General features: G+C 40.2%; 1 pseudogene; it reads left to right on the plus strand.

Moving 5' to 3' along the window:
• Positions 1–551: 551 nt before the first annotated feature.
• Positions 552–1,306, plus strand: LOC110293820 (protein lin-37 homolog pseudogene; annotated as a pseudogene).
• Positions 1,307–16,127: the final 14,821 nt, after the last annotated feature.

Raw genomic sequence — 16,127 nt, forward strand, 5'->3', positions numbered from 1 at the left:
ATTAGCCTTTGACTCTTTTCCTAGTAAGTTTTAAAGATGTTATTTGAATTCTGTTTCCATGCATCTGTCTGATAGTATATGTGTGCATGTACAGGCCAGAGGCATTAGATTAGATTCTCCAGGAGATGGAGTTATGGGTGTTTGTGAGCCAGCCAAGAAAATGTTGAGAAGCGAATTAGGGTTCTCTGCAAATGCAGCACATGCTCTAAACCACTAAGCCACTTCTCCAGGCCCCCTGGCTAGTTTAGAAGGGGGAGAATATAATGCCACCATATTATAGGTCTGTTTCAAAGGCCAAATAAGATGACAATATATTTTTATAATTACCATGTCTTCAGTTGCATAATATTTCTGTTTTAGTTTCTTGTTACTGTAACTGAATAGCTAAAATCATTGACTTATACAAGAAAGTTTGTGGGCAGTCACTGCTGGACAGTGCTCAGGCCCGAGGACCAGTGGTGCCCAGACTTACCTTTGACCTTTCCCTGCCAGCCTTCTGCCTAGCTTTTGAACCACGCCTCCTCCAAGTTTTTCTGATCCAGTGCATTAGACCTGCACCTAAATCATGTTCCCAGTAAAGGTGAAAGTGGAGAAATCAGAGATGGAGATGGTCAAAGCCTGGAACCAGCTGGATGCCGTTCTTCAGTGTCTGCTGGAGAAGAGTCACATGGACAGGGAACGCCTGAATGAAGAAGCTGGGAAAATCCCCTTGGATACACACAACAAGGATTGTTCCATTGCTGCCACAGGCAAAAGGCCATCTGCTGGCTTCCCCCACCAGCAGAGGAAGAAGAGGAGGGAGATGGACGATGGGCTCGCTGAGGGGGATCCTCAGAGATCCAATACGTATGTGATCAAGCTATTTGATCGGAGTGTGGACTTGGCCCAGTTTAGTCAGAACACACCACTGTACCCCATCTGCTGTGCCTGGATGCACAACAGCCTCACAGTGTGAGAGCGCGAGCGCTCTTCCAGCTCACCACTGCCTCCTCTGCCCGAGGATGGAGAGGGTTCAGAGGTCATCAACAACAAAATCCTTGATGTGTACAAGCTGCCTCCACCCACAGCCCCTGGACCACTTGGAGATACCTGTAGATCCAGAATTCCATCCCCACTGCAGCCTGAGACCCAGGGTACCTCCAATGATGAACCTTCTGAGCCTGAACCTTCTCCTTCCACACTTTTCTATCGCAACATGCAATGTTGGAAACGCATATGCCAGAGGTGGGAGGAGGCATCTCATTGGAACCAGCTTTGTTACTCAGAAAGTATGAAGATCCTACGGGAGATGTATGACAGGCAATGACCTTCCCAGTAACCCCACCCCAATAAACCTGCCCCCAAACCCACAAAAAAAAAGAAAGAAAGAAAGAAAGAAAGAAAGAAAGAAAGAAAGAAAGAAAGAAAGAAAGAAAGAAAGAAAGTAAGTTTGCTTTAATTCATGTCTCTGATGTTTCCAGGCTATAATCACGATTTTTGGCTGTGAATGAGATAGCAAATCATGTAAGGGAACGTTGTAGGTTATCTCTGAGTGACTCACTAGCCAAGAGGAAAATCAACAGTCGTGTGAACTGGAACACAATATCCTTCAGAGGCTTCAGGATCCTCCGGCTAGAGTCTCCTTCCTAAAAGTTCGACAACACTACCCTGGGGCACAGAAGTACATGTCCCAAACCTTGAGGGACATATCCAAAGCCATGGTATTTTCTAAAATGTTTAATAATTTCATTTTTAAAAGCTTGAATACATCTATGCAGAAGAATAATTGCTACTTACTAGCAGCTACACTATCGATTGTTCAATTTTTACTTCAAGTAAAACTTAAGTTATTTGTGTAGTATGAGTGAATATTTTTCATAGGACTGTGTCTCTTGGTGTTCCTAAAATTATTTCAAGCACATCACATTAGTTTGAAATTTTGGAGGTGAAGAAAAGGAATTGTGTAAAAACTTTTTTAAAGATAAGGACTGTTGGCCTGTCTAGTTTATAAGTTTACAAGTATAAATGTATTTACAAAGATTTCCAGCTAATTTTTAAGGAATATTTAATATCAACGATAATTCCATTGAGAAAAAACTTGACATGAAGTTATCTAAATACCAAAGAAACCCAAATACTTTTTTTATATTTTTAATTACATATTTTCCTCAATTACATTTCCAATGCTATCCCAAAAGTTCCCCATACCCTCTCCCCTCACTCCCCTACCCACCCATTCCCACTTTTTGGCCCTGGCATTCCCCTGTACTGGGGCATATAAAGTTTGCGTGTCCAATGGGCCTCTCTTTCCAGTGATGGTCTACTAGGCCATCTTTGGTTACATATGCAGCTAGAGTCAAGAGCTCCGGGACACTGGTAAGTTCATAATGTTGTTGCACCTACAGGGTTGCAGATCTCTTTAGCTCCTTGGACACTTTCACTAGCTCCTCCATTGGGGGCCCTGTGATCCATCCAATAGCTGACGATGAGCATCCACTTATGTGTTTGCTAGGCTCCGCCCTAGTCTCACAAGAGACAGCTATATCAGGGTCCTTTCAGCAAACGCTTGCTAGTGTATGCAGGTGTCATCATTTGGAGGCTAATTATGGGATGGATCCCTGGATATGGCAGTTTCTAGATGGTCCATCCTTTTGTCTCAGCTCCAAACTTTGTCTCTGTAACTCCTTCCATGAGTTTCCAATCCTAAAAAATCCTAAAAAAAATCCTAAAAAAAATCCTTAAAAAAATCCTAAAAAAAATCCTAAAAAGCGAAAAGTGTCCACACTTTGGTCTTCGTTCTTCTTCAGCTTCATGTGTTTTACAAATTGTCTCTTATATCTCAGGTATACTAAGTTTCTGGGCTAATATCCACTTATCAGTGAGTACATATGATTTGAGTTCTTTTGTGATTGTGTTACCTCACTCAGGATGATGCCCTCCAGGTCCAACTATTTGCCTAGGAATTTCATAAATTCATTCTTTTTAATAGCTGAGTACTACTCGATTGTATAAATGTACCACAATTTTGAATCCATTCCTCTGTTGAGGGGCATCTGGGCTCTTTCCAGCTTCTGGCTATTATAAATAAGGCTGCTATGAACTTAGTGGAGCATGTGTCCTTCTTACCGGTTGGAACATCTTCTGGATATATGCCCAGAAGAGGTATTGCTGGATCCTCCGGTAGTACTATGTCCAATTTTCTGAGGAACCACCAGACTGATTTCCAGAGTGGTTGTAAAAGCTTGTAATCCCACCAACAATGAAGGAGTGTTCCTCTTTCTCCACATCCTCGCCAGCATCTGCTGTAACCTGAATTTTTGATCTTAGCCATTCTGACTGGTGTGAGATGGAATCTCCGGCTTGTTTTGATATGCATTTCTCTAATGATTAAGGATGCTGAGCATTTGTTCAGGTGCTTCTCGGGCATTCAGTATTCCTCAGGTGAGAATTCTTTGTTTAGGTCTGAGCCCCATTTTGAATGGGATTATTTGATTTTCTGGAGTCCACCTTCTTGAGTTCTTTATATATATTGGATATTAGTCCACTATCTGATTTAGGATAGGTAAAGATCCTTTCCCAATCTGTTGGTGACCTTTTTGTCTTATTGACAGTGTCTTTTGCCTTGCAGAAGCTTTGCAGTTTCATGACGTCCCATTGTCAATTCTCGATCTTGCAGCACAAACCATTGCTGTTCTATTCAGGAATTTTTCCCCTGTGTCCATATCTTCAAGGCTTTTCCCCACTTTCTCCTCTATCAGTTTCAGTGTCTCTGGTTTTATGTGGAGTTCCTTGATCCACTTAGATTTGACCTTAGTACAAGGAGATAGGAATGGATCAATTCACATTCTTCGACATGATAACAACCAGTTGTGCCAGCACCATTTGTTGAAAATGCTGTCTACCTTCCACTGGATGGTTTTAGCTCCCTTGTCGAAGATCAAGTGACCATAGGTGTGTGTCTTCATTTCTGGGTCTTCAATTCTATTCCATTGGTCTACTTGTCTGTCACTATACCATTACCATGCAGTTTTTATCACAATTGCTCTGTACTAAAGCTTTAGGTCAGGCATGGTGATTCCACCAGAGGTTCTTTTATCCTTGAGAAGAGTTTTTGCTATCCTAGGTTTTTTGTTATTCCAGATGAATTTGCAGATTGCTCTTTCTAATTCGTTGAAGAATTGAGTTGGAATTTTGATGGGGATTGCATTGAATCTGTAGATTGCTTTTGGCAAGATAGCCATTTTTACAATGTTGATCCTGCCAATCCATGAGCATGGGAGATCTTTCCATCTTCTGAGATCTTCTTTCTTTCTTCAGAGACTTGAAGTTCTTATCATACAGATATTTCACTTCCTTAGTTAGAGTCACGCCAAAGTATTTTATATTATTTTTGACTATTGAGAAAGGTGTTGTTTCCTTAATTTCTTTCTCATCCTGTTTATTCTTTGTGTAGAGAAAGGCCATTGACTTGTTTGAGTTAATTTTATATCCAGCTACTTCACCGAAGCTGTTTATCAGGTTTAGGAGTTCTCTGGTGGAATTTTTAGGGTCACTTATATATACTATCATATCATCTGCAAAAAGTGATATTTTGACTTCTTTTTTTCCAATTTGTATCCCCTTGATCTCCTTTTGTTGTTGAATTGCTCAGGCTAGGACTTCAAGTATAATGTTGAATAGGTAGGGAGAAACTGGGCAGCCTTGTCTAGTCCCTGATTTTAGTGGGATTGCTTCCAGCTTCTCACCATTTACTTTGATGTTGGCTACTGGTTTGCTGTAGATTGCTTTTAACATGTTTAGGTATGGGCCTTGAATTCCTGATCTTTCCAAGACTTTTATCATGAATGGGTGTTGGATCTTGTCAAATGCTTTCTCTACATCTAAGGAGATGATCATGTGGTTTTTGTCTTTGAGTTTGTTTATATAATGGATTACATTGATGGATTTCCGTATATTAAATCATCCCTGCATCCCTGGAATAAAACCTACTTGGTCAGGATGGATGATTGCTTTAATGTGTTCTTGGATTCGGTTAGCAAGAATTTTATTGAGTATTTTTGCATCGATATTCATAAGGGAAATTGGTCTGAAGTTCTCTATCTTTGTTGGATCTTTCTGTGGTTTAGGTATCAGAGTAATTGTGGCTTCATAGAATGAGTTGGGTAGAGTACTTTCTACTTCTATTTTGTGGAATAGTTTGTGCAGAACTGAAATTAGATCTTCTTTGAAGGTCTGATAGAACTCTGCACTAAACCCATTTGGTCTGGGCTTTTTTTTGGCTGGGAAATTATTAATGACTGCTTCTATTTCTTTAGGGGATATGGGACTATTTAGATCGTTAACTTGATCCTGATTTAACTTTGGTACCTGGTATCTATCTAGAAATTTGTCCATTTCATCCAGGTTTTCCCATTTTGTGGAGTATAGACTTTTTGTAGAAGGATCGATGATGTTTTGGATTTCTTCAGGATCTGTTGTTAAGTCTCCCTTTTCATTTCTGATTTTGTTAATTAGGATGTTGTCCCTGTACTCTCTAGTGAGTCTAGCTAGCGTTTATCTGTCTTGTTGATTTTCTCGAAGAACCAACTCCTCGTTTGGTTAATTCTTTGAACAGTTCTTCTTGTTACCACTTTGTTGATTTCACCCCTGAGTTTGATTATTTCCTGCTGTCTACTCCTCTTGTGTGAATTTTCTTCCTTTTTTTCTAGAGCTTTTAGATGTGTTATCAAGCTGCTAGTGTGTGTTCTCTCTAGTTTCTTTTTGGAGGCACTCAGAGTTTCCCTCTTAGAAATGCTTTCATTGTGTCCCATAGGTTTGGGTATGTTGTGGCTTCATTTTCATTAAACTCTAAAAAGTCTTTAATTTCTTTCTTTGTTCCTTCCTTGACCAAGGTATCATTGAGAAGAGTGTTGTTCAGTTTCCACGTGAATGTTGGCTTTCTATTATTTATGTTGTTATTGAAGATCAGCCTTAGTCCATGGTGGTCTGATAGGATGCATGGGACAATTTCAATATTTTTGTATATGTTGAGGCCTGTTTTGTTACCTATTATAAGGTCAGGTTTGGAGAAGGTACCATGAGTTGCTGAGAAGAAGGTATATCCTTTTGTTTTAGGATAAAATGTTCTGTAGATATCTGTTAAGTCCATTTGTTTCATAACTTCTGTTAGTTTCACTGTTTCCCTGTTTAGTTTCTGTTTCCACGATCTGTCCATTGATGAAAGTGGTGTGTTGAAGTCCCCACTATTATTGTGTGAGGTGCAATGTGTGCTTTGAGCTTTACTAAAGTGTCTTTAATGAATGTGGCTGCCCTTGCATTTGGAGCATAGATATTCAGAATTGGGAATTCCTCTTGGAGAATTTTACCTTTGATGAGTATGAAGTGTCCCTCCTTGTCTTTTTTGATAAATTTGAGTTGGAAGTCGATTTTATTCGATATTAGAATGGCTCTAACAGCTTGTTTCTTCAGACCATTTGCTTGGAAAATTGTTTCCCAGCCTTTCACTCTGAGGTAGTGTGTGTCTTTTTCCCTGAGATGGGTTTCCTGTAAGCAGCAGAATGTTGGGTCCTGTTTGTGTAGCCAGTCTGTTTGTCTATGTCTTTTTATCGGGGAACTGAGTCCATTGATATTAAGAGATATTAAGGAAAAGTAATTGTTGCTTCCTTTTATTTTTGTTGTTAGAGTTGGCATTCTGTTCTTGTGGCTCTCTTCTTTTTGGTTTGTTGAGGGATTACTTTCTTGCTTTTTCTAGGGCGTGATTTCCGTCCTTGTATTGGTTTTTTTCTGTTATTATCCTTTGAAGGGCTGGATTCCTGGAAAGATAATGTGTGAATTTTGTTTTGTCGTGGAATACTTTGGTTTCTCCATCCATAGTAATTGAGACTTTGGACGGGTATAGTAGCCTGGGCTGGCATTTGTGTTCTCTTGTCTGTATAACATCTCTCCAGGCTCTTCTGGCTTTCATAGTCTCTGGTGAAAAGTCTGGTGTTATTCTCATAGGCCTGCCTTTATATGTTACTTGACCTTTCTCCCTTACTGCTTTTAATATTCTATCTTTATTTAGTGCAATTGTTGTTCTGATTATTATGTGTTGGGAGGAATTTCTTTCCTGGCCCAGTCTATTTGGAGTTCTGTAGGCTTCTTGTATGGTCATGGGCATGTCTTTCTTTAGTTTTGGGAAGTTTTCTTCTTTAATTTTGTTGAAGATATTTGCTGGCCTTTTAAGTTGAAAATCTTCATTCTCATCAACTCCTATTATCCGTAGGTTTGGTCTTCTCATTGTGTCCTCTATTTCCTGGATGTTTTGAGTTAGGATCCTTTTGCATTTTGTATTTTCTTTGATTGTTGTGCCAATATTCTCTATGGAATCTTCTGCACCTGAGATTCTCTCTTCCTTCTCTTGTATTCTGTTGCTGATGCTCACATCTATGGTTCCAGATTTCTTTCCTAGGTTTTCTATCTCCAGTGTTGCCTCACTTTGGGTTTTCTTTAATTGTGTCTACTTCCCTTTTTAGGTCTAGTATGGTTTTGTTCATTTCCATCACCTGTTTGGGTGTGTTTTCCTGTTTTTCTTTAAGGACTTCTACCTGTTTGGTTGTGTTTTCCTGTTTTACTTTAAGGACTTGTAACTCTTTAGCAGTGTTCTCCTGTATTTCTTTAAGTGAGTTATTAAAGTCCTTCTTGATGTCCTCTACCATCATCATGAGATATGCTTTTAAATCTGGGTCTAGCTTTTCGGTTGTGTTGGGGTGCCCAGGACTAGGTGGGGTGGGAGTGCTGTGTTCTGATGATGATGAGTGGTCTTGATTTCTGTTAGTAGGATTCTTACATTTGCTTTTCACCATATGGTAATCTCTGAAGCTAGTTGTTATAGTTGTCTCTGGTTAGAGCTTGTTCCTTGGTTGACTCTGTTAGGCTCTATCAACAGACATGGAGACTAGCTCTCTACTTAGTTTCAGTGGTCAAGTATTCTCTGCAGGTAAGCTCTCTTCTTGCAGGGAAGGTGCCCAGAAATCTGGTGTTTGAACCTGCCTCCTGGCAAAAGTTGTGTTCCACTCACCATAGGTCTTAAGATCCCATGTAGGGTCCTGTGAGGACCTTGGGGGTGTCCAGAAACTCCGCACACAAGGAAGCCTGGTGCTGGAGTGGACCGGAAGGGCCTTGTGCCCAAATACTTTTTAATATACCTTATTGTAGCCCTGAAGATATTCTAGAAAGGTGTAGGCAGGGGCTTGGGAGAAGGACACCAAGAGTAGGGTAGATTTTGAGAACAGCAAATACATTTCATCAAGTAGAATTGGTTTAAAAAATAGAATCCACAAAGACTGTGGATCACCTATATATAGCCTGAATAACAGGAAGGGAAGGACAACCTATAAGCCATCATCCTCTCCTCTAAGGAGCAGTCTTGCACAGTAGCTATCATAAATATAAGTTAAATGGATGAAGTTAGGAACAATATCCCCTTGTCAGTTTGCCTGCTGAACACAGAGCTACTGAAGACAGAGGTGAGCTTGGAGTGCACACAGAATCTCGTCATTTGCCACTTCCCACAATTTATACCTCCTGTCATATTTAAGAACAAAAACAAAAAATAAACAACAATAAAATTGTAGTGGCTTGTATTCTCATGTTAATTTGGGTCCTCCAAACTGTTCACATGAAAGTCCACAAATAAGACACTCAGAGACCCTGTCCCCAGTTGATTCTTATTGGTAAATAAAGATGCCCACAGCCAATGGCTGGGCAGGGGAAACAGAATCTGGACTTTTAGGATTCCCAGGCTGGGGAAAAGGGAAGGAGGAAGAAGAAAGGACGCACCATACCAGGAGGAGAGGAGAGCCCTTGCACCTGAGAAAGTATGAGACAGAGAGCATAGCTCCATGTAGAAGCCAGGGGAAAGGGGCCCAAAAGGGCTGCCTCACTGAGTCCATGGCAGCCAAATGGAATATAGGACTTAGTATGTAATAACTCAGGATTATCAGAGGGAGGTGGATTAGCCACATGGAGATTAGAAAGTGGCCCAGCCATTGAGCTGATTAAGGCATATAAAAATATAAGGCTATGTGTATGTCTTTCATTTGAGAGCCCAGACCATTGGTGAGGGTAACGAGAAACACTGACACTGTTGGGACTTATTTAATTTGTTAATGCTACAAAAAACAATTGGGTAAACTTTACATTTAGATTCTTCCTTTAAAAGTGCATTGTACAATGTATTTTGATAATGTTTTCCCCTCTCCAATTCCTTCCAGATCCTCCCTACCTCCCAAACCTCCCAGTTTATGTATTTTTAAAAAATGCTAACAAAACCAAAAATGAAAAAACAAGAAACACACTGTAAATTAGAGGATGGGTTTTAAATCTACTTATATACATCTATATATTTAAAGTGCTTGCTCACTTCTGACTTGGTTTCCATAGGGATGTTTTAAAATCTTTCTCAATCTGTTCTTTGCACAAGAAATTTGAAAACAAAATAATGTCTTGATAACTTTCTGCTGATTCATCTTTGTTCTCTCACCCTAAGGGAACAAAGGACTCTCTAAGCATCTTGTGCTATGACCTAGAGAGTGCTATGGGGTCCCAGCAGCACTTGAGGTCATTTTCACACTGACTACACAGACCTATACATCTACACACCCTGAATTCTTTGCACGTAGGACTTGGTTAGTACTCAATTCAGGGATATTTTCTTCTATTCTTTGTCCCTAAAGATTAAGACAAATAGGTTTAACGATGAAAGATAGATAGATAGATAGATAGATAGATAGATAGATAGATAGACAGGGATGGGTGAAGACAGTTGGGGGAAATTGGCTTTTTAGCTATTGTTATAGCTAAGAAATGCCATAACATAGAAAAGTTTTACATATATTTATTATGGTTTGTGCCAGAAGCTACTAGAAATGCTTACCGAGTATAGAATAGTAATCGAGATGAAGAGAAAATATTTCCCCCCCTGTGATGGTTTGTATATCCTTGGACCAGGGAGTGGCACCATCTGAAGGTGTGGCCTTGTTGGAATAGGTGTGACCTGGTTGGAATGGGTGTGTCACTGTGGGTGTGGGTATAAGATCCTCACCCTAGTTGCCTGGAAGTCAGTCTTCCACTAGAAGCCTTTGGATGAAGACATACAACTCTCAGCTCTGCCTGCACCATGCCTGCCTGGATACTGCCATTTTCCCACCTTGAAGATAATGGACTGAACCTCTGAACCTGTAAGGCAGCCCCAATTAAATGTTGTTTTTTATAAGACTTGCCTTGGTCATGATGTCTGTTCACAGCAGTAAAACCCTAACTAAGACAGAAGTTGGTACTGGGAGTGGGGTATTGCTGTGATAGGCCTGACCATGCTTTTATTTGAAAGAATGTGGATTTTGGGACTTTGGATTTGGAAAGCAGTGGAATGCTTTAAATGGGGCTTAATGGGTCATCCTAGTAGGAATATGGAAGATTTTGTTGCTGGGAGTGATTTGAACTGTGTTGACTTGGCCCAAGAGATTTCAAAGGAGAAGAATTTCAGAATGTGGCATAAAGACTGGTTTTGTGGTATTTTGGTGAAGAATGTGGCTACTTTTTGCCCTTGTCTGAAAAGTTTGCCTGAGGCTAAGGTGAAGAGACTTGGATTAATTGCATTGACAAAGGAAGTTTCAAAAAAGCCCAGCAGAGACTCTGTTCTCTGGTTAAGTCTCACAAAGAGAAGTTTGAACAAGCATAGCAAGCTTAGAAAGGCCAAATTTAAAATATATGGTTCGAGTATTAAAGGCATACCAGGAAGTGAAATGGAGCAAAATCCTGTGTTCTAGGAGATAACAGATTAAGGGAGTGGGACCTTGGGGCAAGATCCTACCCAGCTAAATTAAATCCAGGCATGGTGGTACACACCTTTAATCTCAGGAGACAGGCATGCTGATCTCTGCATTCAAGGTCAATCTACAGAGCAAGATCCAGGATAGCCAAGCTTAGGCAGTGAAGGATTTGGAAAACAGAAAGCCAGTGACAATGTAGTAGTACAAGTGGGTCATGTTCTAGTTCCTGCAAGCAGCAGAACTCGGCAGCTTCAGCCATGTGGCTCTGGCTCTAGAGTTAAGAATGGAAGGAACTACTGGGACAATTGAAGCTGGTTAGCTGGAGCTAAGGAATTAGCAGTGATTAAGAAGAGACCAGCATTACTGAGGTGAAATCTTATGGGAATTGTTTTCTGGGAGCACAAAGAAGCTGTCTTCCAGAGATAGCCAAGGTTGTACCACTTGCTGCGGCTGGACTTGGTATTGTGTAAGAGTCACTCAGGTGGTACTGCTTGTGAAGGAATGAAGGGATCATGGAGAGAAGCTGAGGCTTAGCACTGTGAGAGGCTAGGGAAGGCCATTGGAGAAGGTGAAGCCTCAGCTGTAGTTGATGGCCCAGGACCGAAGGGGTCATGCAAAGGATTTGAGGCTTGGCACCCTGAAGAGAGCCTATGAGAGGCTATTGGTGAAGCCTAGTTGGAGTGGAATACCCCAGTGTATTAGAGATGTCAGTACCATGGAGTGATCACCAAGAACAGAAGCCATAGTGGAGTGGATCAACCTGAGCTTAGAGTGCTACAGAGGGCAGAGCTGGAAAAGTGATGCCAGCCCTTAGGAGGAGTCCAAAAGATCAAGTGGAATCCCAGACACTGAAACAAGAAGCTGTAACATTGAAATTGCCTTGGAGACTCAAAGATGTTAAAGATGCCAGAGCCATGGGACACATGCTGAGGAAAGCTGCTAACAGGGAGTGGAACCAGCCCAGGAGAAAGCAGTTTGTTGCAGTCAACAAAGATGAAAAAGGAGTGGAGATCTGAAGACCGCTTTGACATCAGCCATGGAGATGCAGAGTTTGGAGTTTGCCCAGCTGGTTTCCTGCCTTGCTTTGGAGATTACAGTTAATTAAGTTGGATGAATCTCAGAAGAGACCTTGAACTTTGTACTTTTAACATTGTTTGTTGTGACTGCTATAGACTATGAGGACTTTGAAAGTTGGACTAAATGCATTTTGCATTATGATATGTTTAAGTGTGGCCCCCATAGACTCATGTTTTTGAACAAGTCTATGGGGACCAAGGAGTGGAATGTGATGGTTTGTATATCCTTGGACCAGGGAGTGGCACCATCTGAAGGTGTGGCCTTGTTGGAATAGGTGTGACCTGGTTGGAATGGGTGTGTCACTGTGGGTGTGGGTATAAGATCCTCACCCTAGTTGCCTGGAAGTCAGTCTTCCACTAGAAGCCTTTGGATGAAGACATACAACTCTCAGCTCTGCCTGCACCATGCCTGCCTGGATACTGCCATTTTCCCACCTTGAAGATAATGGACTGAACCTCTGAACCTGTAAGGCAGCCCCAATTAAATGTTGTTTTTTATAAGACTTGCCTTGGTCATGATGTCTGTTCACAGCAGTAAAACCCTAACTAAGACACCCCCCCAAAAAAAACACTCAGATGATTGTGCTCTAGACATCTCTGGACCTTTAGAAAAATAATGGATGAGAATGATAACTTTAGGCTAGCTAATTGATAGTCATATTTGCTGAATAGAAAATCAGATAAAATACCATGACTAAGGTCACAAGTTGGAGACCCTGGGTGCCCATAGAATGATTTGCTATAAACTCTAAGTCCTAGGAACCTGGTATAGGGAACAGAGGTGGAGGACAAATCAACAACTCTAGAGTCTAAAAGTCTAATGACCACATGGGAAAAAACAAAAGGGAATGGTCTCTGACCTCAGGGAGGAGGGATAAAGAGATTGCCTAATTCACTCTACACTGTCTTTTGGTCCATCCAGGCCACCAACTTACTGTGTAATTGCAACACATATTGAGATGGATCCTCCCTCCTAGTCTTCCAGATTTGCAGAACAACCTGCTCTGTACTCCAGACTCACAATTCCAAAGATAATGCTATCCAAGCATTCACTGCTCCAGTGAATTGACACATACAACTTGCTATCCTATACTCCTTCTCTTCTTCCCATCTCCTCTTCCGTCTTTCCACATGGAATTACGTATAATTCAGTGTAAAGGGCATACATCATAGACATGTTCTACCTTTAAAAAGACAATGTCCATATTTCCAATTATGTAACTATGTTGTTTGTAGTCAATGGAAGAAATTCATATTAAACATGACTATGCTTTATTAAACACATACATGCAGCCGGGCGTGGTGGCGCACGCCTTTAATCCCAGCACTCGGGAGGCAGAGGCAGGCGGATTTCTGAGTTCGAGGCCAGCCTGGTCTACAAAGTGAGTGCCAGGACAGCCAGGGCTACACAGAGAAACCCTGTCTCGAAAAACCAAAAAAAAAAAATAAATAAATAAATAAAAATAAACACATACATGCTTTCACAATAACCCAAAAGGCCAGTTGGTATTCTGATCACCACTATATAGTTGAGAAAACTGCCATTAGCTTAAGAAGTTGAAGAAGTTTTGCTCTAGGCCTGGAAATTAAGATGTATAAAAATCACCGTGGATAACCAAGGTCATTCACTTGGCCATTAAACGGTTCTGTCTCTCTAAAGATACAAGGCATGAGCATCCAACGGCTGCCTGATGCAGGGCTTCATTACCATTCTTCTACTGAAGTGATCATCATGGTTTTATCTCCTCTTAACTTATTACTTACAAGGTTGTTTAAGTCCTTTAAAATATTAAATATTTAATTAGTCCCATTACAGCATTTCCCCGGGGCAAATAGTTAGCCCGTATAATTGTTATGTTGGTTAAGAAGAAGAGCAAAGGGAGAGTTAAGCATAAATTAACAATAATAAAGCAGACCATTACATTTCATGCCCGGACATTAGCGTGGAGAACTCCCTTCCAGTAAAATTGTAAGGGTGATTATTAAAATCACTCTTTACAGATGACCTTACTGGTCACACTTTAACTGGGCCTCCACTCAGTCAAAATGACCAGCCAATCCATTAAAGCTAAGTTTATCATTCCCGAACTGTCGGTCAAAGAGTTCTGCATCAGAATGACCTAAGGGTTTTGTCACAAATAGAGACTTTTGTCCTCACATGAAGTATGATTCTGCATTCTTAACAAACATTTCTGGGTGCTTCTGGAATAAAATACCAACCAAACTCTTATTTTTGATAAATATAAGTAAAACATTTCTTACCAGTTGGGAAAATATATCTTCAAGTATCGACTATCCGTCATTCAATAAGCATTACATTCTTAGGCAGAGAATCCACAGGTAACCTGAGCTTCATTGCTATTTAATGTTGAATGACCTTAACACAGTTGAGTAAAATTTTACTGTTGAAATCTTCTTTCAGCTAACGCGTGTCCATATGCTTCAATAGCCATTCTTCAGAATTCTAGATAGGATACTAAAAACTTGCTTTATTTTATAACAGACTTGAAAATCAAGCTTTGTGCTCTCTAAACACACCAGCATCCCCTGTTATATAATCAAGAAATTTTTCAGCCATGAGAATTCCCACTAAGAGGAGAAAAATGCTTCTCTGCAGGATGTCAGCATCCCTACCAACATGCCTGGGAGCATCAACCTCCTCCAGCCAACAGCAGAACATTTCATCAGTTTAGTTCTACATACCAAGGAGAAAATTCAAACTCACATGTTTAACACTGACTAAAACCTCCATTTAAGTGTATCTAATGTTCAGAGGAATCTCATCTATGGAGCTGAGTACAGGATCTATTCAGACAAAGCTGTCACACCCTTTTCTCTATGTTCTGCTATTAGACCATTAAGAAAACCACACTGCAATATATTGTTTTCAATCCCCCAAAACTGCTTCACAAAAATCTAACTTTAGAGTAATGACCTAAGCACTTATTAAGGGCAAGCAAAGCAATGTCATATTTAGTAGTTTTGGTTTTTTTTTAAACAAACCTATTATGCTACCTTAAGAATTTCCAGACAGAGATGTCAGGACTTTTTTTTTTTTTTTTAGTATTCAGTGTCAAAAAAATATGTTCTGATCTAGATGACCATAAATGATTCCAGTCATTCTACTTTGAAAACCAGGCAGCCTCTACATTTCTCTGCCTGACCTCACTGCCCAAAGGATGGTAATTCAATTTAGTTTTCAAGAACACCAACTAATTCATTTCATATGTATGATAACAAGCAAGATTCTCCATCCTAAATGTGTTTCTATAATTTCTCTTTTATCTTGCCTTTTGAAAGTAAACTTTATAATGAGAAGTGATGTATAATGCTTGAAAGGTGCAAACAAAGAAGGTTCAGAAAAGTCATAAGGCTTAAGCAAGCAAATAAAGGTGTGACCAGGAAAGTGAAAGATCACCTGGATATACAGAGAGAAAAAGCAGTTAGGACAGAACCAATTTTCCTTACTTTATGACCACAAGACCATGTTAACTAACAATGATCACCTCCAAAACTTATCACTGATAAACTACACAGGCACAAGCATAATGCATGGTCATTGTCAGACAAGCTTAAAACCAGATGGGGAAGCAGAACTATTGAAAGATGCTGACATATAATCTAACTTTCATGAAGTAAAAATCGTAAAATCCAGGAGACTAATAAGCTTTGAAAATGGAATAAGCTTTGCAATGCTGTGTATTTAGCTAACTATACCTATTTTTAAAGACTATCCTTCTAGTCTGAATCTCCACTGTACCTGCGAATCACCAGGGAACTGCCTTAAAATTCAGTTCTCCTTTGGAGCCCACAGTATCGAGACAGAGCAGTTTAACTCACTGGAGGCCGGAGGCAGTTAGCTGGGACTGCAATGTCATGAGGAGCCCTCAGAGATAATAAAGACTAAATAAAATCTGAGCCTCATCACTTGAAAGGTGTCTGTCATTGGCCATGTGCCTTACCCACCAGTTGCCTCTTTCTTTACAACAGAAGAGGATATGAAAAGACAAAAACATGGACAATTAAAACCATCAGTAAACACTCTCTGTTTGCTTTGCTTATTGTTTTCTGGGAGAATTTTGTTAATGAGAATTAATAGCAGTGGGGTAGAGTATGTTATTTCAACACACATGTATTTCACCATACACTGATAAAATGAAGCTAGTTTATCTTAAGATGTAATGTTTGAGATCTTCATACTCTTCTGTCCTAAAACATCCTCAATCACATATAAACTTAACCCATGCTGTAGATTTTTGTA

Source organism: Mus caroli, unplaced genomic scaffold (assembly GCF_978045245.1).
Source record: "Mus caroli unplaced genomic scaffold, Mus_caroli_1 scaffold_4, whole genome shotgun sequence".
Classification (NCBI taxonomy): domain Eukaryota; kingdom Metazoa; phylum Chordata; class Mammalia; order Rodentia; family Muridae; genus Mus; species Mus caroli.